General features: G+C 35.9%; 1 long non-coding RNA gene across 1 annotated transcript; it reads right to left on the bottom strand.

Moving 5' to 3' along the window:
* Nucleotides 1-3360: 3360 nt before the first annotated feature.
* Nucleotides 3361-17640, bottom strand: LOC126829386 (uncharacterized). Its single transcript, XR_007683375.2, has 4 exons — nt 17392-17640; nt 16164-16334; nt 7642-7792; nt 3361-4005 (listed from the first exon to the last, which is right to left on the bottom strand). It is a non-coding gene; the product is annotated as an uncharacterized LOC126829386 (long non-coding RNA).
* Between the last annotated feature and the right edge of the window lie 6452 nt (nt 17641-24092).

Raw genomic sequence — 24092 nt, 5'->3', positions numbered from 1 at the left:
TAAATCACTTAGAATTTGGTCGGAAATCATAAAGAATTAAATAGGTATTATCTTGAAACCAAATGCAGATCGAATATACAAAGAATTACAAAAAACCCTTTAGGTACATTAAGGTGACTTTCCCTTGCTTATGAAATGAAATGGGATTTGACATCCTACTTTTCTATGTTATGAGGGTATTTCTGCCCTGGTAGTTAAGGTGACTTTCATTTGCTTATAAAATGAAATAGGATTTAACATCCTACCTTTCTGGAGGGGGGGGGGGTGTTTTTAATGATAAATAGGGCCACCTTTCCAACCTCGTGGGTTTTCTCTCCGGGCCCCTCGGTTTCCTTCCAGGTTGTGTCGAGTGGACGTTAAACCCAATCTCTCTCTCTCTTGTTCATATAACTTTATAATTTTTTTGTTTATTTTCTTTATTTTTTTTTTTATTTTTTTTTGAGGGGGGGGGGGTATTTTTTCATTATATATCACAATTATATTAGTATTGGATTTACTATGTTTTTATTACCCATCAAAATGTCTGTTTATTTTTGATTTGGTATTAATTTAATTGTTCATATAATTTTATGAATAAATAATCATTTTATGAATAAATAATAATTTAACAAACAAAATTATTGTCATGTCAGTTATCAAACATTACAGTTAATACAGAACAAAAGGAGGGTCTGCATGGTAAAGGCTGCTATACTGGATATAAATTGGTTAAATAGAACACAAGTTTTGTTGGTGGTTATACACAAGTTTGTATGAAACAACACAAGTTTCATAAATTTTAACACAAGTTTCAGAAATTTCAACACAAGTTTCAGAAATTTCAACACAAGTTTTACAAATTCCAACACAAGTTTCAGAAATTTCAACACAATTTTTTTTCAGTGTGTATAGACTGGAATAACCAGACGCCAAAAACTGCCATTCAATTTGCACGTCTTAGCATATTCCCCGGAACATAATTGATTAGAAATTACAGTTTATATATATTCATATTACGTTCTTATATATGTGTTGTGACCCATTTGTGTCCATTTCTAGGTGCCAAGGAATAGAGGTGTAGCCTCTTTACCTTCATCTCTGTCTCTTCGTTGTAACGTCGTGGACAAGGCATGACTCCGCGGGGCCAGATATATTCGATTCAGAAGACGATGGCGTTGAATTACCAAGTCAAATAATCCCTGTGAGTTTTAACCAGGACGGTCTCCCGTCACCAATCACCTCTGAACGAAAATCGAATAGAAAGAATCACAAGTATATGGGCCCTTTTGGTGGTAGGGAAATTGGGTTGCCGGGTGCGCTTTCAGTGCGTTTTGTGGGATTCCTTTAATATTTATACATAGCCCAATGCTTTCCGGAAATATTGTCATGTTAAACTTTGAGACACCTGATAGAAATTTAATACACTGTTTAATATAGTAAAATTATTGACCAATTCAGTGAAACTCTAGGTTTAGATTTATTTTCTGGTTTTTTTCTATCAATACGACGTACTAGGATTATGTATTCACCAAACGTATTCTGATAAATGGATGCATTATAAAAATGTGTTGGGACATGAAGTATGTTATAGGGGAATTGTATTTGCTCAGCAATCCTCTCCAAATGCTTGTTGTTGTTTAAATTTCAATCTAAACCATCCTCGTAAAATAATTGGTTAACTTTTTTTTATATAAGTAGTAGCGAAGAAATCTTAGGAAATTTTAAAAAATGGGTTGTGTGGAATGCAGGTGAACAGGAAACCGAAAGCGCCATTATCAGACAAAGATGACGTCACTATCAGAGAATCCACGAAAATAGAAACTATGAAATGGTTTAGGGTTAATACTGATGTTATTCACGGCCTTTATGTTCGGCGTTTATATTTAAAGATATTATTTGTAGAGTATATAAACGTACTCTACTGTTAAACTATTGGTTTTAATTTTAAATCTTGAAAGTGTTCTAACTCAGGGAGTTTGCAATAAACAGTAATAATTAGCATTGTGAGAGATACAAATTGATCAATTTTGAAGGAAAAAATATAAGAAAGTCAATTTTTGAAAAATATTCCAATATTTTTAATATTTTTGATGGGACTTGTTTGAAAATCTTTATATCTTTTTACAAAATTAACAAAGAATCTTAGAGTCTAGAACAAAAGGGCCCATGGATCCGAGCTTCAACCATGTTTACAAAAGAGCAATTAACTTTAAAGTTACAATTTCATATTTTTAAGTTATATTTTTAAAATTTATTAAAATAAAGCCTTAAAATAGACGGTATCTATAAACAGTCCTACCTTGTTAAAGAATAATCCTATTAATCCTATAATTCACTATTGCCAGTTGAGAAATTGGCAAAAATATTATTTTCAACTTCAAATTCAAACGTTTGAAGATAGCTATTCCATGGGGTGGGAGGGGTAGGAAAACAAGGGAGGTAATTGTGTTATTATTTCCTGTATCAATGATTTTTAAGTGTGGGAAATAATGTCTATGATCGTATAATAGTGAGTTGATAACGTATTGAGCAAAAGACACAGAAATAATTATGTTTTGACTTTCTTAGAAAATATGAAATTCTCGCTTTAAAGGGTCACTGTTCTGCTGTTATTATTTTATTTTGTTTTTGTATTATAAAAATGTTGCTAGAATAAAGGTATGAGGAAAAGAAGTGTGCTGATACATGAACTTATAAAACCATATAAGACGTATAGGAGGCAGACCACCATTACATTTCACCATCTCGGTACAAATTGTAGTTCGTCTATTCATCTCTCTCCCCCCCCCCTCCCTCTCCCTTCCTTTCTCTCTCCCTCCCCCCTTTGCATGGTCATTTTTGCTGATTTGTTGGTCTAGAATGGAAGAGGAAAGAGCTTTTGAATTATCATTAGTAAATATTCATAATTTAGCGGTGGAAGGGGTAACAACATAGTCAAGGGGTTGGTTACGGGGATATGCACGGCAGATAGGAGCGTGCTACTTAATGTTTTTGTATATCTCAAAATTTCACTGGTCAAACCCATTCAAATTCTAGACCAAAGCCATGACCAGTTATTGCTCAGTCTGTAGGGAAAAGCGTTCAGCCCAGCGAAAGTTTTGGAAAAAGCTGGAATGGTGGTCTGCCTCCTATATGGATACACCTTGTTTTATTCTGGTTGATGATAATATTTAAACGAGTCTTCAAGGGATGGTGTTTTTCAGCAGTCCCTTAACACCAGTCTCGTTAGCAATGTAAAGATGTGCGAATAAGTGCCAAGTCAAAGGTGGCTCGTCTTATTCTACTTCCTATCGTATTCCATTGATTTTCACCTGCAGCACAAATTGGTTCCATCCCAGTTGTAAAATAATTACAACACTTTATAGAATTATATGAGCTTTATATGATTCCAATAATACAAAACAATATATAAAAGCAGATAAGTGTAACTATGTAATATCATTGTAAGCTATATACACAAGCTAAACTATTGGGACAGTAAATTAAATCTTAAATAATATATCGCAAGTTGGCCTATTCAAAATCAGGAAAATATGTCATTTTGTGACGTCATGTGACAGCTCGCAGGAAGTGGATAATTGATCATACCGCCACATATTGGCATGTATTGGCGCACTGATGATGGTAAGCAACTGTAGCCTATTTGTGTTATCTCTCTTTATTTACAACAAGGCATGCTAGTTGGCGATATGATATCAGATAAAATATTAACAAAAGGAGGCAACGTAACGGATTGAATGTATAATATTAGTCTCGAACACCTAGAACCTCAACGTACGGAGGATCTGGGTCAGTTGTACATATTTGACAAAATTGTACTCAATAATCATAAACATAAAGAATCCCGATTCCGCATGGACAATGGAACATTTTAGTTAAAGCCAAGAAAGAGTGACAGATACTAATATTATATATAATAAAATACACAGGAGGACAAGTAATTGTTGAAGATATTATATCAGAAAGGAATGGGAAATATCTCCCTTTAATTACACTGTGGCATGATGGCTGCTGATAACGGGGGCACTAAAATGAAAACAAAGAAATTCTACATTAATGCATATCGATACATAATCTTATAGTCAAAAATATATATTAGGTTACCAGAATATGTCGAACCAAATAACTTGTGGGAGGGTTGGCAGTGCATAGAACTCACCAATCACACTGAGATTTTAAAATGATAAAATAGTATTGTTGATTACTTGATCATAACTCAATTTGGATCTGTACTTCTCGCGTGAAGATCAATAAGAATATATTGCTTTGGATGTGGTTATGCTAAATTATTATGAGATACTTCAACAAAAAGAGACATGGGGGTTTAGCGTCCACTCGATACAAACTAGGTAATTTCGGGACATGTTTTAATTTTATTTCAGTAAATCGCTTGTGCATATGGGTCTTTAGTAGTGGGAAGAAACCGGAGGACCCAGGAAAACCAAAGAGGTTGGATAGCCGATCCTACTCCTTGTCACATTCAAGCGGGGAATCGGAATCAAGCCACTTGATTCAATGACTGACATACCACTTGACCACCCAACTACTCGTTACTTTACAATGCACGTGTAAGACTATACGATATACGATATTGCTTTGACAGTAGTCATCCTAAATCATTACGAGACGCTTCAGCATAAGCTAGGTTAACGGCCTCAACGTTTCCGTCACTATATAGTACATTTGAAAGGCGGTAAACGTATTAGTATTACCGGGCAACGCACATGTTGAAATAACAACAGTGGGATAGTGGTTGACGATGTTAAATAATTGAGTGGGTTTATAATATAGTTTTGGTCTATAAATTCTTTGTGGGTTAATCATACAATTATACTGGAAAAAATAACACAGTGATATCTTTCACAACGTTCTGAATTTGCGTTTCGTTTCATACAATAAGGATAGGAGATTTTGGTCATCTAAAAATGGCAGTTTTTTCTTGTAGGTCATTCGGATTTTATTTATACAAGCTTTAGGTTTAGATCATTTAACCTTTCAATACTGTATCTATGTTTGATGAGAGCATGATAATTCATCGAAATCTATGGTTTATTACCATTTAAGACGATCGCACTTTCTAGAATTGTCATTTGAAAACTTCTAGAAACCATGGAAACTTCTGGAAACAGTGTTTAGAAATAATTGGTGAGTAATCGTGTACATTGTTATACTTGTACTTATTTGTCCCAATATCATTTTATTATTTATAGCTGTTATGCTTCTAATTATACTCATTTGTTCCAATATCTTTTTTATATATACTATTCAAAAAAAGTAGGGGATATTTGATTTTGGGGGCATAATACTAAAATATGCAAATGACTACGAAAAAAGTCACTATAGAACCTAACAGAAGAAACATTTCCAGTTACATGTGACGCCCAAACGCACCAATAGCTACCGCATGGAATGCAGGTGATGCTTGGGATCATCATGGGGGTCCAACCCAAGATTTGCACGACTCTGACTTTGAATGTTACAGTCATTGTGGCATTGAATTCCAGGGTGGAAACATCAGTTTAATTGTTTTAGTGACCAGAAAACAAATTTTGATATGCGTCGGCTTACCCAAAATGAAAGGTTACGTGCCCTTGGCATGCTACAGATCGGCACAAAACAGGCGGTTGTGGCGCGGACGATGAATGTTTCTCAGTCTGTCATAAGCAGGCTATGGTCCAGATACCGTGATACACAATATGTACAGGACAGACCACGCTCAGGTCGACCAAGGGCGACAACTCAAGCCCAGGATCGATTTATCCGTACCTTGGCCTTGAGAAATCGTGTCATCACAGCAAATCCGATCAGCGCTCGTCTTCAAACAGACACTGGTGTGAGAGTGAGTGGCCAGACGATTCGGAATCGACTGCATAGGGGTCACCTTCGCGCCCGACGTCCTCGCGTGATCCCTTGTTTGAGAGATCATCACATTCAGGCAAGACGTCGTTGGTGTAGGGATCGTCAACACTGGGATAATCGACGCTGGAGCAATGTGATGTTTTCAGATGAGTCAAGGTTCACTGTTGATTTTTTGGACAGACGTAGGAGGGTGTGGCGTCGTCGAAACGAGCGCTTTCAAGACGTTAACGTCATCAGACATGATCGATTTGGGGGTGGTTCTGTTATGGTGTGGGGAGGCATCACTGTTGCTGGAAGAACGGCTTTACATGTTGTTGCAGGGCGTGTTACAGGCCAGTACTACCGGGACAACATCTTGGCAGTCCATGTTGTGCCGTTCGCACGACGTCATGGCCGCCGTTTCATCTTCCAGGATGACAACGCAAGATGTCACAGGGCCAGGATCGTTACAGGTTACCTCCAACAACAGAACATCACCACTTTACCTTGGCCAGCACTGAGTCCCGACCTCTCCCCCATCGAGCATGTCTGGGACATGCTTGGACAGAGGTTACGTCAACGTCAACAACGTCCTGCCAATGTCCAAGAACTTGCTGCTGCGTTGCAACAGGAATGGGACAATCTGGACCAAAATGACCTTAGACGTCTCATTAGGAGTATGCCACGTCGGATCAATGCTTGTTTGGCAAACAGAGGAGGATTTACCCGTTACTGACTTGGTTGTGATGCTGTGGTAACTTTGCTGTTTGACCCCGGGTATCATTTTACCCTTATAATGGTCAGTCTGTGCCTTACTAAGTCTAACGATCATTTGGAATAAATCGATGAATGTGAACTTCATTTCATTTTGTCATTTGTTTCTTCGTCAGTTTCATTAGGTGACTTTAATAACACTTAAAAATCAAATATCCCCTACTTTTTTTGAATAGTATATATTATTAAGTGTGTTGTCTGATCTATGTATTGTGTGGATTGTGAATCAGTAAACTGCAATCGGTACACGGAGATTGAAACACTGTGGAAGTCGAGAAGTACGCGTTCGACCCACCTTTGCCTTAGCGTTACCTAGTTGCGACAGATTGGCCTAACTAGCTGCGTCTTGCTTTGGTCTTTCGGCAGCTATAGGGCTGTGCATGACAGAATGATATAGACCGGAAGGCGTAGTTAAATGACTTCATTCCTTCTTGACTTTGCGGCTTTTTACCTTCGCCCTACGATGAAGCCAAGAAGCATGCCGCGAAAAATGGTCCAAATCTCGCGCCGTTGAGGCTTCGTTTGACCATGAGTTAACAGGGCGAAGGCAAGTACACATATATTGAACAATACGAATACGTGACGCGACTTCGTGGCTACGCACTGATTATGACTTGCCTCCGCGCTGTTGAGTCAGTGAAGTGAAGCCTCGACGGACTGAGATAAGGGCCATTTGAGGCGGCTTCTTGACAAGGACAGCTGTCTAGTCGTTCGGATGGGACGAAAAACCGAGGTCCCGTGTACACATTGGCGTGCACGTAAAAGATCCCTTGGCAGTTGGAATTCGATATAAGAGTAGGCCGTAGCGCCACTTCCCGGGCAAAATTTCCGTCATAGCACACTGTATGGCGTATGCCCGTCTTCATTAGCCCAGGTTAGGAGCAGAACAGTAGGACGTTAAACCCCATTTCATTTCATTTCATTTCATTTCATTTCGTCTTCTCCACTTGTTAAGGTAAAGGCAAGAGGATGCGCCGGGTTTTATCGGCTTCCATGGGTGGGTGGGTGGGTGTTGGGGGGGGGGGGGCTTTTAAAGCATCATATACTCACTTGTTGGCAAGTCGAGATCTACTTTTATTCTCGATATTGGTATGCAACCACCACAGTATCCATCCCCTCTAGCTTCAAATCTATACGTTGACTGTTCTATTATATCACAATCTTCGAAATAAGTTGCCAAAGAACTGTTCTTCCAGGTAGTCTTTAATATATAACATGACATATATCATCGTATTGTACAGTTCTTACTATTACGATTGTCATCTAACATAAATCTATACTAAAAAATATCCTGGACGATAACACATGGTAAATGTGGAGAAAGTACACCCTATGTAACACTATCAGTGTATAACAGAATATCAGTTTGGTAAATATGAAAGTCATTCCCACCAGGAACAAGAATATAAAACAAGAATAGGAAATCTGGAACATGACGTAACAATTACATGGGTTCATAAACGGTTGTGACAAAGAAGTGATCTTTATACTTTTCATCAAATTGAACGATCATTTAGGTGCATAGAACTTCGTGAACTCTGCTAGATTTGATAGTATATGATATTGACGTATCACCTCTGTACTCCCTACAATCTTATTAAACATCTAATTAATTCAATATGTCCTTTACACGCTACACATGATATGTGTGTAACACTAGGCAGAACTTCAAAGAGCATGTAGTAGTGGTCAGTGTATCATACAATGATCTGACAATGACATACCAGGAAATATGCAGTAAGGCAGACTTGGAATAGACCTACTGAATTATGTCTATTTCATCTTTTTAATAAAGGTCTTATTAATTACGCTGATCTTCTGTTATATAGAGAATCTCCTACCAGTCTTTTTTGATATCAAAAAATATCAACACAAGTTGATAAAGTAACAAAAAACGAGGCTCTGCCGAGTTTTTTTTACTTTATCAACGAGTGTTGATATTTTTTGATATAAAAAAAAACGAGTAGGAGATTTTATTTATCACCCAATTCCTTCTTACATGCACAAATAGATAAATATAATTCTTTGCTGTAGATTTCACTTTTACTGAACATTAGAAGTGAACTGTTCTTTGAAAATAAAAAAAAGTAGTTCCTTTTCAACTGACCAATCAAATTCATGTAAAACGATATCTCCTAATATATCACACAAGCGATATCTACTGTAGAATGTATTATTGGGTGATAAATGTAGTGTCACACGGTGCATACTAAAGGAAAAATCAACCTTAGGTCCACTCGTTTAAAGCAACTACCAAAACAGCGACTCAAGCTGGGAATATTAAACAACACGACAAAAGAGAGAGAGAGATAGGGAAAAATGTGGTTTAACGTTCACTTGACACAAACTAGGTCAATTCGGGACAAACATATGGTTTAATTTTATTTCAATCAATACAGTAGGGGGAAACCGGGGTACCCTGAGAAAACCCACGAGATTAGACAGGCGAGCCTACTCCTTGTCACGTACAACCGGTGAATCGAAACCACACCAATTGACTCACTCAATGATAGATTTCATTATGCAACGCGCACCGGTTTTTCCGGTTTCCTCCCATTGCTAAAGACTCCTACGCACAAGCGAATTATTTAAATAAAATTGAACCATATGTCAGTCCCGAAATGAACTAGCTCTCTCTCTCTCTCTCTCTCTAAATTATAGGAACTAATGGTTCCTAAAATGAGTGCATTGGCCGAAAAAGTTCATCCAGATTTTCCGACGTGGATTCTGCTTGTCAGTGGTGCAGAACGGAGGGCCGGACAAGGACAGCTGTCTAGTTCTTCGGATGAGACGAAAAACCGAGGTCCTGTGTATATATTGGAATGCACGTAAAAGATCCCTTGGCAGTTGGGATTCGATATAAGAGTAGGCGATAGTGCCGCTACCCGGGCAAAATTTCCCTCATAGCACACTGTGTGGCGTATGCCCGTCTTCATTAGCCCAGTGTAGGAGCAATATAGGCCAAGATGGCCGACAGAAGTTAGACGTGTACCTGGTCATAGCAAGTTATTATAAATCATGAGTGATATACTTTAAATTATGGTGTGAAATTAGATTAACTTTATGTAGAGCCGATTTTAAAATATTTGATGTTTATAAGTGTAGATATTTTCCTCGGTTGACATATACTCAGTTGTGTGAGATTGTTGTGAGTAGATTTTATAACAGCCAGATTCGTTCAACCATACACTAAAACACCAAACATGCCTAAAGTGAAAGAACCGGTTGTATCCAAACTTAGAGATCGGTCTGTATCCATAAAACGTAAACGCGGAAATCATGAGTCGAGTGCCAGTTCCCATAGCATTTCTGAGTTTTTAGATGATGTTCTTTCGAATGAATCATCCTTAAAGTCGTTCGTTGGAGAATTATTCAAACGAGATCTGATCATGGACCACATTATAAAAATAATTCATCCAACATTAACAGACCCTCTACGCAATCGTATAGATGATTTAGAGAACCGAGTCGATGACTTAGAACAGTATTCTAGGCGAACATGCCTAAAATTTAGTGGCATCCCCGAAACACCTGAAGAAAACACTGATAATATAGTTTTAAATATTATTAACAATGACATACTTCCTGAAAAACAGGCCAAACTCACACTAGGTCAAATTGGCCGAACTCACCGGGTTGGAGCCAAACGCAGAGAAAAGGGCCGTGATATAATAGTACGTTTCAATAGTTATAGAGACAGGGCAAGGATATATGGTTCTAAACGCAACTTAAAACAGAGAAACCTCACCCAAATTCACAAGATATTTATCAATGAAGCCCTCACTCGTAAACGCGCTGCACCTTACAAAAGATGTCGTGATATGTTTAAATCAAAGCTAATTAAAAACTGTTGGACGTATGATGGTCGAGTTGACATACGACCTCTAGCAGACGACAGAAATATTGTCATAACCTGTGAGCAGGACTTCAATAACTTTCATACATCAACAAACAGAGTAAATTCACAAGCTAATAAGTCTCTGTTTAATTACAACGAAGCTACTTTATCACATTCTGCAATCAACACATCTTTTAGGCCATTAAAACAACAATCCTTACGAGATTTTGGCGGATTTGCCTCGACCCCACAGCCTGATAAAAAGAAATAATGATGCCTGACAGTATCTTTATATTTTTGAACCAATTTCATTCATCAATATCATTCCCAGACTACTGTACCTTATTGTGTACTGGTTTTTCCTTATTTTTCTTAATGTCTACAAATGCATGAATATATATACGTATTTAATTATATTTAAACATCCATTACAAAAGCTGAATCTGCGTATTGCAGGTCTTTTTAAGGCCTGAAATTTTATCTAAATTATTAATTAAGACATTAATTAAAACTTATCCAGACCATAATCAACTCTCGATGTCATCACTAGCCTGCGATATTTACTGGATTAGGATCCGATTTGCTGCTCAGCTTTCATTCATGATTTAATCGAATTCCATTTACATTATCTAGTTTTAAACTATTATAGTGAGAGATGCCAGCTCTTTATCTAATCGCCCATAATGTATCTCTAAGTTGATGACCAACTGGATAGTACCTCAAATCGTTTCATGCATTCGCCATTGCCCCAATTTTCCTTCATGCAATAATAAGTTTGCTTAGATTTTTAAAACAATGACAAAATCTTTCTGTAAAGTAAAGTCATGTACATGTATTTTACTTGTTGGTTCCCTATTGTCTAACTTTTACAGAGTAGTATTAGATTAGACCACTGTTTAGTTTATAATACATAGTTACATGTAGTTATACATTTATATTATTATATAACTAATTATGATATAAAAAGAATCGAATGTATAAAACTATGCCCACATTATTTATGCATTTAAAATGGGCGTATCTTTTAAAGTTCTCAATTATCTACTTAAAAGTTCCATTAAAATATTAACTAATTGGGTTATCATCTCAGTTTAAACTTTTGATTTCGTTATTTATTCCATTTAACTTACTGAAATGTAAACAGCCAATTATCTAAATAATTGTCAACTATGGGAACTCAGTCCTTGCATCAAAATTGCATATCGGATTGTTAAACTGACCACCCTCTAAGTATTATCACTTTAACTTTCATCTTCATTTTTTCTCAAAATTGCCTGCTTTAGATATCATCGTACGATATTGTTATATTAACTTAACTATGACCGAAACATTCAATGTTTATGTATTATACTATTGCTTTAACTGTAAATAATTCACTGTTTTTTTCTGTATATATGTTTTATTTGTTTACTATTTATTTACATCATGTTCTCATGTCTCTATATCCACCAAAACTAACCACTAAATATTTAAGATCTAACTGTTTGATGATTTCTCAGTCCCCTCGTGCAATACTGGCGCTAGTGCAACATCGCTACTGTAAAAGTTGACATTTACTACACAGTAAAGCACGAGGCATCTGAGAAATGGCAATAGTTTTATGTGAACTTGATAATTTATGTCTGCTAAGTACTGTTTTAGCCTTATTAGTTCTAAGATCAGGAGACGTTCATAAAAATCCTGGACCTTCAAATCACGATTCAAATGAAAACCTATCAGTCTATCACTTAAATGCACATAGTATAAGACACAAACTTGAAACAGTATACAACGATGTCAATGATTACCATATTTGTAGTTTCACTGAGACTCATCTGGATAACTATGTGTTAGATTCATCTCTAAAATGGGACGGTTACCATTCTCCATACCGGAAGGATCGGACGTCGCATAGTGGCGGATTATTATTATATGTTAATAAAACCATTTATTGCAAACGGCGGGATGATCTTGAGGTTACAGGTATAGAGAGTATTTGGGTGGAATGCAAATTTCCAAACACCGTATTACTTGTTGCCTTATTTTACCGCCCGCCAAACAGCACAATTGAATTCTGGTCATTGTTCGAAAGATCCATTGAACTAGCCTATCAAACCACGCTTAAGGTTGTAATTTTAGGTGATCTAAATGATGACTTGCTAGCACCACGCTGCAAGCTACGGGATGTTTTATCTTTAAATAATCTCAGAAATGTTATTGATGAACCTACACGCGTTATTCTGACGTCATCAACCTTATTAGATGTAATTTTAGTAAATGACGAAATTCAGATTAGTTCCAGTGAAACGATTAATGTCACTCCTGACATATCCGATCATAAGGGTGTTTATGCATTATTAGATTTTCCAGTTTCAAGTGCCAGGAATTTTAAACGGGAGATATTTGTATATACGGATGGTAATTATAATAGGTTAAATACTCTTATCAAAGAACACGATTGGGAGAGTACCTTTGCAAATTCTGATATTAACTTAGTATGTTCAAAATTTTATGAAATTCTAAATAGCTATATTACATTGTGCATACCAAAGAAATCAATAACTATAAGACTAACTGACAAACCGTGGTTCAATACAGAAATACGTAGAGCGATAAGAATCAGAAAGAGGTTACACAAAAAAGCTTTGAAAACACAACATGAATGCGATTTAAGAAAATACAAAGTTCAAAGAAATAAAGTAAATAATTTTAAAAAAGCGTTAAAAACAAAATACAAAGAAGAAATCACAAATTTCTTGAATTCTAACGATACAAATAGCCAGAATTACTGGAATAATTTAAGGAAAGTATTAGGCCAAAATGTATCAAATGATATTCCTCCACTTTTAGACCCCAATGGAAGAATTGCTCATTCAAATTTTGATAAAGCTGAATTACTTAACAACTATTTCGGATCAATTTCAAATAACACTCAGCAAGGAGAATTACCAAAATTCAATAAGCGAACAAATTGTCTACTTGATATTCCTTTAGTCGAAGAAAAGGAAATCGCAGATCTTATAAGTACACTGAAATTAAAAAAAGCCAATGGATTTGATAATATTAGTAACAAGTTACTAAAATATACCAAAACCTCAATATGTGTACCATTAAAATATATCTTTAATAAATCACTAGAATCAGGCGTTTTTCCAACAATTTGGAAAAAAGCAAATGTCCTACCTTTCTATAAAAAAGGAGACAGCTCTCTAGTTTCAAACTACCGACCTATAAGCCTATTAAGTACTTTGAGTAAATTATTAGAAAAGGTAGTTTTCAAACACCTGTTTAACTACTTTCATGAAAACAATCTCTTGTACAAATACCAATCAGGGTTTCGACCGAACTACTCTACTGTTCATCAACTTTTAGAAGTGTATCATGATATCTCATCTGCAATAGATAAGCAACTATATTCCTGCTATGTTTTTTGCGATATATCTAAAGCGTTTGACCGCGTATATTTACCTGGTTTGATACACAAATTAAGTCAATATGGGGTTTCAGGCATGCTAATTCCGTGGTTGTCTAGTTATGTCCAAGACCGGGCTCAACGAGTATTCGTAAATGGCTCTGTGTCATAAGAAATTACTCTTCAATCAGGAGTTCCCCAGGGATCAGTTTTGGGCCCCTTTTTGTTTTTGACTTACATCAACGATGTACAAGATGTACTCCATAATGTGGCTAGATTATTTGCAGACGACACGGCACTTGGGTGTAGCAAACAGTCAGTTTCAGAGATAGAACAGTCCCTAAACTACGATCTGACAAATCTCAACATTTGGGCGAATAATTGGCTTATAAACTTTAATCCAAACAAAACAAAAGCTATTTTATTTAGCTCCAAAAAAACAGAAAATTATCCGAGTCTGATATTCGATAATCAAGCACTTGAAGTGGTTAAATGTCACAAACACTTGGGCATTACCCTTTCAAATGACGCCAAATGGACCAACCATATAGAAACTATTATCTCGTCCACCTCAAAATTATTAAATATTTTGTGTAAACTAAAATTCACCTTTAATAGACAAACTCTAAATAACGTATATTTGATATTCATAAGGCCGAAATTGGAATACGCTTGTGAAGTGTGGGATGGGTGTAACGTTTCCAATACCGAAAAACTTGAAAAGGTACAGCTAGAAGCTGCCAGGATTGTCACTGGACTAACTAAAACTTGTTCTCGTGAAGCGCTTTATTTTGAAACCGGATGGAATAAATTGTCAGACAGACGTGCACAAAAGCGACTAACTACATTTTTTCAAATTAAAAATCAGAGAAACCCAGTATACTTATATGACATTCTAGAATATTATCAACAAACACCACAAAAATACAATTTAAGAAACATTAGCGAATATAGATATCCTTATTGTAGAACAACATTACACCAAACTTCGTACTTCCCCACAACAATTCGAGATTGGGAATTATTAGAGGACCCCATAAAGCAATCAACCAACATTAAATCCTTCAAATATCTATACAAACAAAAATTACATTCCTTAATACATAAAGCGCCAATCTACTACTGTAAAGGTAATAGACCTGAAAATATTATTCACACTAGAATACGGCATGGGTGTAGTTCGTTGCAAAATGATTTGTATGAAATAAACGTTGTGAATGATCCCACATGTTCTTGTGGCAAATTTATAGAAAATGCCGAACACTATTTCCTGCAATGACACTTATATGATGTAATTCGTGCCGAACTATTAAATACATTGTCAAATTATTCTGTGATAAATATAGATATCCTATTGTGCGGCAATTCAGAATTGTCAATTGAGATGAATACAAACCTTTTCCTTGAAGTTCACAAATATATCAAACTTTCAAAACGATTTAAATAAAAGTTATTGTTAGTAGTTACATCTTAGAATAAATTATTAGCTATAGCTTTTTTGGTGGATAACATTTATTATTGTATATACTATTTCGCAATCTTGTTTGTATTAAATTGTGTCTGTCATTTGTATGTATGTATGAAACTTGTGCTCAATCCTTTTGATATTTGTCAATAAAATATGTTTAAACCAACAGTAGGACGTTAAACCCCATTTCATTTCATTTCATTTCATTTGGTTTTACATGTTCACTAAATCTAGAAGATTGAAAATCATCATTAGATATGGAGTCTGAAATGAAATGAAATCGGGTTTAACGTCCTGCTGTTCTGCTCCGATTGAACTAATGAAGACGGGGATACGCCATAGAGTGTGCTGTGAAGGAAATTGTGGCCAGACAGTGGCTCTACGGCCTACTATTATATCGATTTCCAATTGACAATGGATCTTTTAGGTGCACGCCAATGTGTACACAGGGCATCGGTTTTCTGTCCTGCACCACTGACAAGGGGAAACCACATCGGAAGATCCCGAAGAACTTTCTTGGCCAACACAGGGATCGACCACGGAATCCTTACCTTAGGTTAGTGAGCCAACGTCTTACTCACTGAGCCACCGTGGCTACTAAATATGGAGTCTTATATACCACACGTTACCGTATAACTGACAAGCCTATTAAGGAAATCTTTATGTTATGATATGTTATGTTAAGAAATCTTTATGTTATGATATAATCTCGATTGTCAAGTACCATTCTTACGACAATAAACACAGTCTCGATTATCCAGTTTTACGCTAATTTATTAAATGGTGATGGTGTTTTAATCCATTCAATATCTCGGCCATCAGATGGTTTAGAGAGTTGATTAGAGACTTGTAAATATTAAAAAGTAGATACGAACCAAGGGACTTAATTTAAATCCCGTCTGTCTAAAGTCCACCAAAACATAGCCTCTTCTTGGACAAGTGACGTGATCATGAATTCCAGAACATGCTATAGCATCACCAAATCGTTTCACTTCTCCACTGATTTGTGTAGTATAGTAGTCGTTAGTACCAATAATTTCCCCTGTCTGGCGAAAAGAAAAATATAAATTATGAGGAACTGAACTAATTGAGTACACAGACAGTACGGATAATGCAGGTCGTGGGTGCAGAATGGAAGGCATGACAAGGAAATATGTCTAGGCATTCGAAATGCACTAAAATGGACTCTTGATAGTTGGAATTCTATGACGAATGGATGGAAATCCCGATGTATGTTCAACATGTTCTTCAGACGAGGACTGGCTAAAAAGTTCTAAGTCTGAAAAGGATTGATCAATTGGGTTGAAACAAAATATTGCCACCAATAAATAAAAGCATTGAATGAATCATAGACATAAGGACTGCAGTAAAGAAGGGGGCTGGAAGGCCATCAACAGCAACCATTCAAGAAAACATTACCCTGGTGCATGAGATGTTGATGTTGTTAATATTTTGTCTGTAAATAATTTACAGGTTGCAATTATTAACATATTTTGATCGAATTCCCTATGATCCATCATAGAGTTGTACTTATTTATATTGGTCCATGTCCAACTCCCAGGGGCTGAGCCACGCCAAATTTCTGCGGTTGCCTACAGGTTGGCATTCTGAATCTGAATGGATCATCTTGGAACTTGGCATATTTATTAATTATACAATAAGAATAGCAACTATTTATTTTGGTACATGTCCCGACCGCCAGGGGCGGTGTCACACCCACTTTATTTTAAAAAGTACCATATGAATCAAAGCAGGAATGTGGACGTATATTGCGGTGATAGCGATGCTCTCGTTTAGGACTTTACCGTACAGCAAAGTAGGATTTTAAATCCATATTATATGGATTCTAAATGTCATGCAAACTTAAAGTTCATATGATTAATAAGTCGCTTGCGCCTAGGGGCCTGAGAGCGCCTAGTCGTTTGGATTGGACAAACATCCGAGCTCCGTGGACACGTAACGTTGCTGTTCATGAGCTCAGTCGGCACAGAACAGTAAGACGTTAAATCTCATTTCAAATTTATAATAACATCAGATTTACTGATGCCGTGTACAAGGCAGGGTACATTTTTTCACATTTATAATAACCTAACAACTATTTACCGATAAATCTAGTCTCACTTTATGAAATTCCGTTTCTCCCGGATTCATTGGAGTTGATACTGTTTCGTTGACGTCGCAACCGGTCCCTACATATTTACCACTAGGAAACCTGACAACATTCAGGTGATGTAAAGTGATAAAATCCCTGGGAATAACCTTTGAAAAATCACCACAATATATCTTGACTCTGTTATAATTAAATATAGGAGGGTATAACCAATATTCACCACTAACATACGATGAATTACATCTCTTTATATCTAAACATGACGATACTGTAATATAAAACATATCCATGATATAATACCATTATATATCTTTACATAAAATCCATTATATTATTATATCTTCATGTGTTGATATAACTAAAATATAAAACATTATATATAAAACCGATATATATTCTTCAAAATAAAATAGGGGATATTGAAATGCAAATAGCAATGCAGGTTGTGATATGATAAATAGTCATGGATACTTATCGCTCCAACAGAACCACTGAGCTGCACATGCAACACGCAATAGCGCCATTCGCGTGGGAGGGGTTCATTGTCAAATTTGACACTTCAAGGAAGGGTTGATGAAAAGTGCCGCGTGCTGGTTTATCTATCCATGTTTGCTTTCCTATCGGTTCTTGCATACGATTTAATGTTTAGCGTATCTTTGCTTTTGTGTGTCACGTTTAATTTGATCAGGAGACGTATTCGTCGACGTCAACGTCAACCGACAAGACTGCAAGAATTGGCCGTGGCACTGCAAGAGGGGTGGGTCAGATTGCCCCAAATCGTGATTGGACGGTTGATTAGGAGCATGCCACGGCGTATTGCTGAATGTCTGGGGATTGGTGGAGCAATTACTCATTATTAAGCCCAATATATCAAAAACGTCCATTTTCACTTTTGACTGTGTATCTCTTTGCGAGTGAAATGGGGTCGTCAGATAAGCCGCTCATGTGAACTGTTTATGTTCATGTGTAGGCAATTGACCTGTTATTATCATTTACATAAAAACAGCAGTCCATTTCCGCAGTTTTGTATTGTTTCAGAATATCCCCTACTTTTTTTAAGAGTATATTCTCCACGTGATGATTTAATTATAATATAAAACCAATACATGTCTCCAAATGATGATATAACTAAAATATAAAACCATTATATATCTCCAAATAACTATAATATAAAACCATTATATAGCTGCATATGATGATATAATTATAGTGATATAACGATAATATTAAACATTTATAGTTCTCTATTTATATGTGTCCTTGAATATTGTAGGATATAATAACCAATATTTACCATTAACATACGATGTGTTATATATGTCAACATCTCCCAATGATGAAGTATCTATATATATATATAAAAAAAACAGAATATATTTAGGCATTTCCTTACAGTGATACAAATATAATATAGATGATACAAATATAACGATATGAAATCCAGTAGATATCTTCCCATGATGATATAAAAGCATCATTGACATCCATTTTTTGACAATATCGAGACACCCTTCCAGATTCTTGATGACGACATTTTGATCGATTTGACTTGGCTTGAAGTTGTCAAGGAGCTGCGAATCATCAGCATAAAAATGATACAGCAGAATGTGATCACGAATAAGTTTACCTAACGTCTTTGTATATATTGTCAAGATTATCGGGCCCAAAACAAATCCTTGGGGAACACCACATAACATTGTTGATGACTTGAGGAGGAGTTGGTTAACTTCAACATACTGAAATCGTCCAGTGAGATAGAATGACAACCATTTTAGAATGGATCCAGTTGGTCCATCATCTGATAACAGTCGATCCAGTTGGTTGCCATGGTCAACAGTATCGAAAGCTGCTGATAAATAAAGAAAGGACCAAAAATCCGATCTTTGATTTATCAACAGAGAATTTTATGGTACCCAGAACACATAGTAGGACTTGCTTAACAACCTTCTAAGAAATGTGGACAGAAAGGTCAGATTAAATACTATAATATAAACGGACTATATTTTCACATAACTATAATATAAAACACTATTATACATCTTCACATAATAGTAGGATATAACTAATATTTACCATTAACATAAGTTGAGTTAACATCTTGACACGGTATCATATCTAGAATTATAAAATAACATTATACATCTTCACAGGATCGGGTAAGCAAATAAATTATCTATAAATATCCAGATCTCGTGACTTGCAGGACATCCATAAGGTATCCTGTATTATAAGTCCTTTTTTACTGCTGAAAGTGCCTTAATTTTCTCAGACCCAAATATGTCCGTTCCCAACACGTTGCAGGGATCCCAAATGACTCAAACCATCGACTCAAACACACCAGCCTGGTCTAATTAATGCTTCCACTTTCAAACGAATTCTTGTTGTTTAGCTGCGGTGCCCTAATCCTATAGACTGACTTTAGACAGACATCAATGATAGCATCTTGTGGAATCGGCGGCGTATACACTCATGCCAATCACCGACGCGCATGAGTGCAACTAGATGTAGCATTGTTTCATGTGTGAACAGTACACAGTACAAGTTACAAGGCTTAAATAGTGAAGTGGCTAGATTCGTCTTTTTCCCCATCATAATGCTCGCTCGCCTTGACAATTTTCGAGTCGCATGTTCAACTGGCTTTTTTGCTCGATTTTAAGGCTCTTTTTCAATGATTTCCGAACGTTAACTTAGACGAAAATATCAGCCAAATAGCTCTTGGAATGGCTACAGATGCAAGGAAATGACGGATAATATTCTTTTTTTTTTGACAGAGAGGAGTGAGATCAAAGGTTGCGACTTGGACATTAGCTTAATACTATTTGTTACAAGACACGGTAGCTCAGTGAGTAAGACTATGGCTCGCTAGTCTGGGGGTTCGCTCCCTGTGTTGGTCGAGAAAGTTGACACTGTATAGCGTATGACGTATTCGTTAACCCATAGTTATAATTAGCTAATTATACCCTAATGCTGTCTTAATTTCTCTATATCAACCCGATGAACTAACCTTCAGTAATCCAATAGTCAAATCCATCCTCGTAAACCAGGTTTTGTGTAGAGTTGATGTTATATGATAAAGGTATACAGACCTCGGTATCATTATTATAGAAAAACGATGTCCCATCTGACTGTATTGTTATCATAACACATTCTAATTTACTGGTTGTATAATTTACCAGAGTTTGGTCAGGTAAAATATAGTTAGATATAAATATAATAAAATTAAAGTCTGCAATATTCATGTTATCTGCATCAGCTATTCTGTCATTTTAATCTGTAAGAATGGAAATAAGAACAAAATATATCATGCAAGCTTAAAACAAATTTTACTATTTGAAATCTTATAAGTTGCTAAACATAAAAAACATTTTATTATAGTTTTGACGAGATTTAAATTGTTCCTCTATACTTTTCTGTGATATATGTGCATTTATTGTTATATTATGTGATTTTCGTTGTAGGAATTGTGGAACTTTGTTCACATATAGTAAAATGGAGAAACTGGTGGGTGTCCGTACTGTTAGTCTCAATTAATCCATTCGGTTTTAACAGATATGTGATTTACTGAAATGTGGTTGGCTTAAAGTATATGGTGAATTTAATGCGTTCGTCTCAATCTGATTAAAATACAGATCTATATTCCGTTTCGTTTTTCTATACTTTCGATGGCCTATACTACATGAAGGTCTGACCAGTTGTGGTGGGAGGTCGCGTCAGGGTCATATGAGCGGCTTTTGACCCTATAACTTCAGACATTTGATTAACCAATCAGCGTTGATGTTTCTAATAGGATGCCCACAGTTCCGTGCACCCCACGCCAAGAACTCGCTGCAACAGACAGTTCCACTGGCTTATCCCTAAACGCGGGTTATATAACAACTCTTCTAGACCCTAGTGTAGTAAAGACAAGTATAACGAACTTTCGAACTATAAAAAACGAAACGAAACAGGATCTGTGTTTTAATCAGATTGCGTTCATCTATATTATTTAAAGGGGCATTATGTAAGATTTAGATAAAGTGTTGAAAGTTCTATAATAGTTCTGTTATAGTTATGTTATAGTATCAGTCTGATTAAAACACGGTTCCTACTTCGTTTCGTTTTTTATAGTTCAAAATTACGTTTTACTTGTCTTTACTACACTAGGATCTGGAAGAGTTGTTATCTTTGACGTGTTTTGGATGGTGTGAGGTATTAGCCAATGAAATGGCCTGTTACGGCGAGCTTTAGGTGTGTTTTGCACGGAAAAGTGGGTAATCCACTAGTAACATCAATGCTGATTGATTAATCAATTGTCTGACATCATAGGTCAAAAGTAGGTCGTATGACCTCTGACGCGACGTATCGCTACAACCTGTCAGATCTTCATGTAGTGTAGGCCATCGAAAGTATAAAAACGAAACGAAATATAGATCTTTATTTTAATCAGATTGTTTTAGAATAGAGATAATATGTTCCTATGTTTAGTCATATACGTATACATGTCTTATCACACCTCCTCGAATAGCCTTTTCCTACAGAGTGAAATACTATGCATACTGTGAGTCGCTGGCTACATGTGGAAAGCCCAGACGCATAGAAACTCCCCCACCCCCACAGCCGACGTGTAACGCACACTCTCTTCTGCTACATATTTTAATAGCCTTGTAATCGTCAAGTATTTGTAATTCTCTTCATTTGACTAGGACTCAGGTTGTGTATATTCGTCTTACTATCTTAGAAATGAAGACGTCTGTCTTAACGGGAATGACAATGCATCAGTTTGCTTCTACATTTTATATCAAGCTGGATACATGTTATAGGCACAATACAATACAATGCATAGTTTACAATACAATACTTAAAATTAACTTGTCTTTCTCTCCTACCCCTAACTCGCAGATGAGTTTACTGATGGCTACATCATATGGCTCTTCTACAAATCAATGGGGTCGACTCATGCCAGCTGGTGTCTCTTGAACCTCGGCGGTCTCACCAGAATTTAACTGTCCAAGGCTAAGAAATGTTCATGATGTTTCAAATCTATAGGACCTAAATCAGTCTTATAACAGTTCTGTCAATTATTTACTTAGATAAATATTACGTAATTAATTATGATGATTGGTTAGTAAGTCAAATGATGCAATATGAATTTTCCAACACAAGTGATAAACATGATATTCTTGGTTCATCTAAAATCATCTTCTTTTTTTTTGGTTTTATAAATCTTTTTATGTGCCAACCACTCAATCATTTTAATTTGAGCACGTGAAATATGACTTCTCTACAATGTGTGAATCTAATAATTAATTAAAGATACAATATCATTATGGTCGCAAAGACCATAGTACTACAAGAGCTCATGTACATCAAAAAGTTGTATAATTATTGAAATACTAGTATGTAGTTCTATCAAGATCCCTTACTCAACTTTAATTTAGTTAGATCCACATCATTAATTGCGGTTTCCTACAATCATAGGTTTAGACTAAATTTAGAAACTAAGAGGAATAAAAGTTAATAATAATAATAGTAATAATAATAGTATATTTATATTGCGCAATATCCATGCATGAGCATGCTCAAAGCGCAGTCCAAAAATGATCACAAATGTCACAAAGTGAATGCCTTCTTAAACAAAAAGTTTTTAAGTCTGGATCTAAACACAGCAATATCTGGAGAGTTCTTTATTTCCAGTGGGGCTGAGTAGGAAAAAGTTCTTTGACCAAAACGGGTTGTTTTAGGCTTAGGCACTACAAGGAGTTTCTTATCTACTGATCTTAAGGTCCTTACAGGAGTATAGGATTGTAAGAGATCACTCAGGTATTTTGGGGCAGTACCATTTAAACATCGAAATGTATAACAGAGAATTTTAAATTTGATTCTGTAACTAACAGGAAGAAAATGAAGTTCTTTGAGAATTGGTGTTATGTGACTGTAACGAGGAGCAAGTGATATTATTCTAGCTGCTGTGTTCTGGATCTTTTGGAGTCGCGAAACAATAGAAGTAGGAGCACCAGCCAGTCAACTATTGCAGTAATCTATTCTGGAAAGAATCAACGAGGACACCAGTATCTTAGTAGAATCAACATTAAGTTATTTCCTGATGCACCCAATGTTCCGTAGAATGAGATAGCACACTTTAGATATATGGTTACTTAACACTGACGACAAGGGTTAGTGTCGTTAGGTTAAATATAAGGGTGAGCCTCGTCGATCTCTTCACTCACGTACATTGTATACACCAGCGCCCGCAATAAATGTCAGTTGTCTTAAAAGTATGCTTTTCCCTTAGGTAAGTCTAAACTATATTATGTTCATTGTATATTTTAATTGTGTTCATTGTATATTTTAATTGTGTTATATTTTATATTATTATTTTATATTTTAGTGGCAAATAGAATAGTTTCCAACATTGAGCATACCATGTTTGTACATTTTTAAGACCACATACGTATATGCGTTAATGAATGAATAAAATCTTGTATTCTTGTATCCACGAGCGTATTAGGTAATTTATAAACGATGTACAATGTTCCAAGTAGAACCCTAAATCATACCCAGCTCTAATGGATTATAGACTACATCTTAAAGATATATTATGTAAGATTTAAATAAAAAAGCTAGCTAGCCATTCTTGCTATGATAGTTCGAAAATAGATAAAGTAAAATTAATAATTTGAAAATTTCATTTAAATTACTCTATTGCGATCGAAGA

This window comes from Patella vulgata, chromosome 8 (assembly GCF_932274485.2).
Source record: "Patella vulgata chromosome 8, xgPatVulg1.2, whole genome shotgun sequence".
In the NCBI taxonomy this organism is placed as follows: Eukaryota; Metazoa; Mollusca; class Gastropoda; family Patellidae; genus Patella; species Patella vulgata.
Note: the sequence above shows the minus strand (reverse complement) of the source record. Positions and strands in the feature narration are given on the sequence as shown.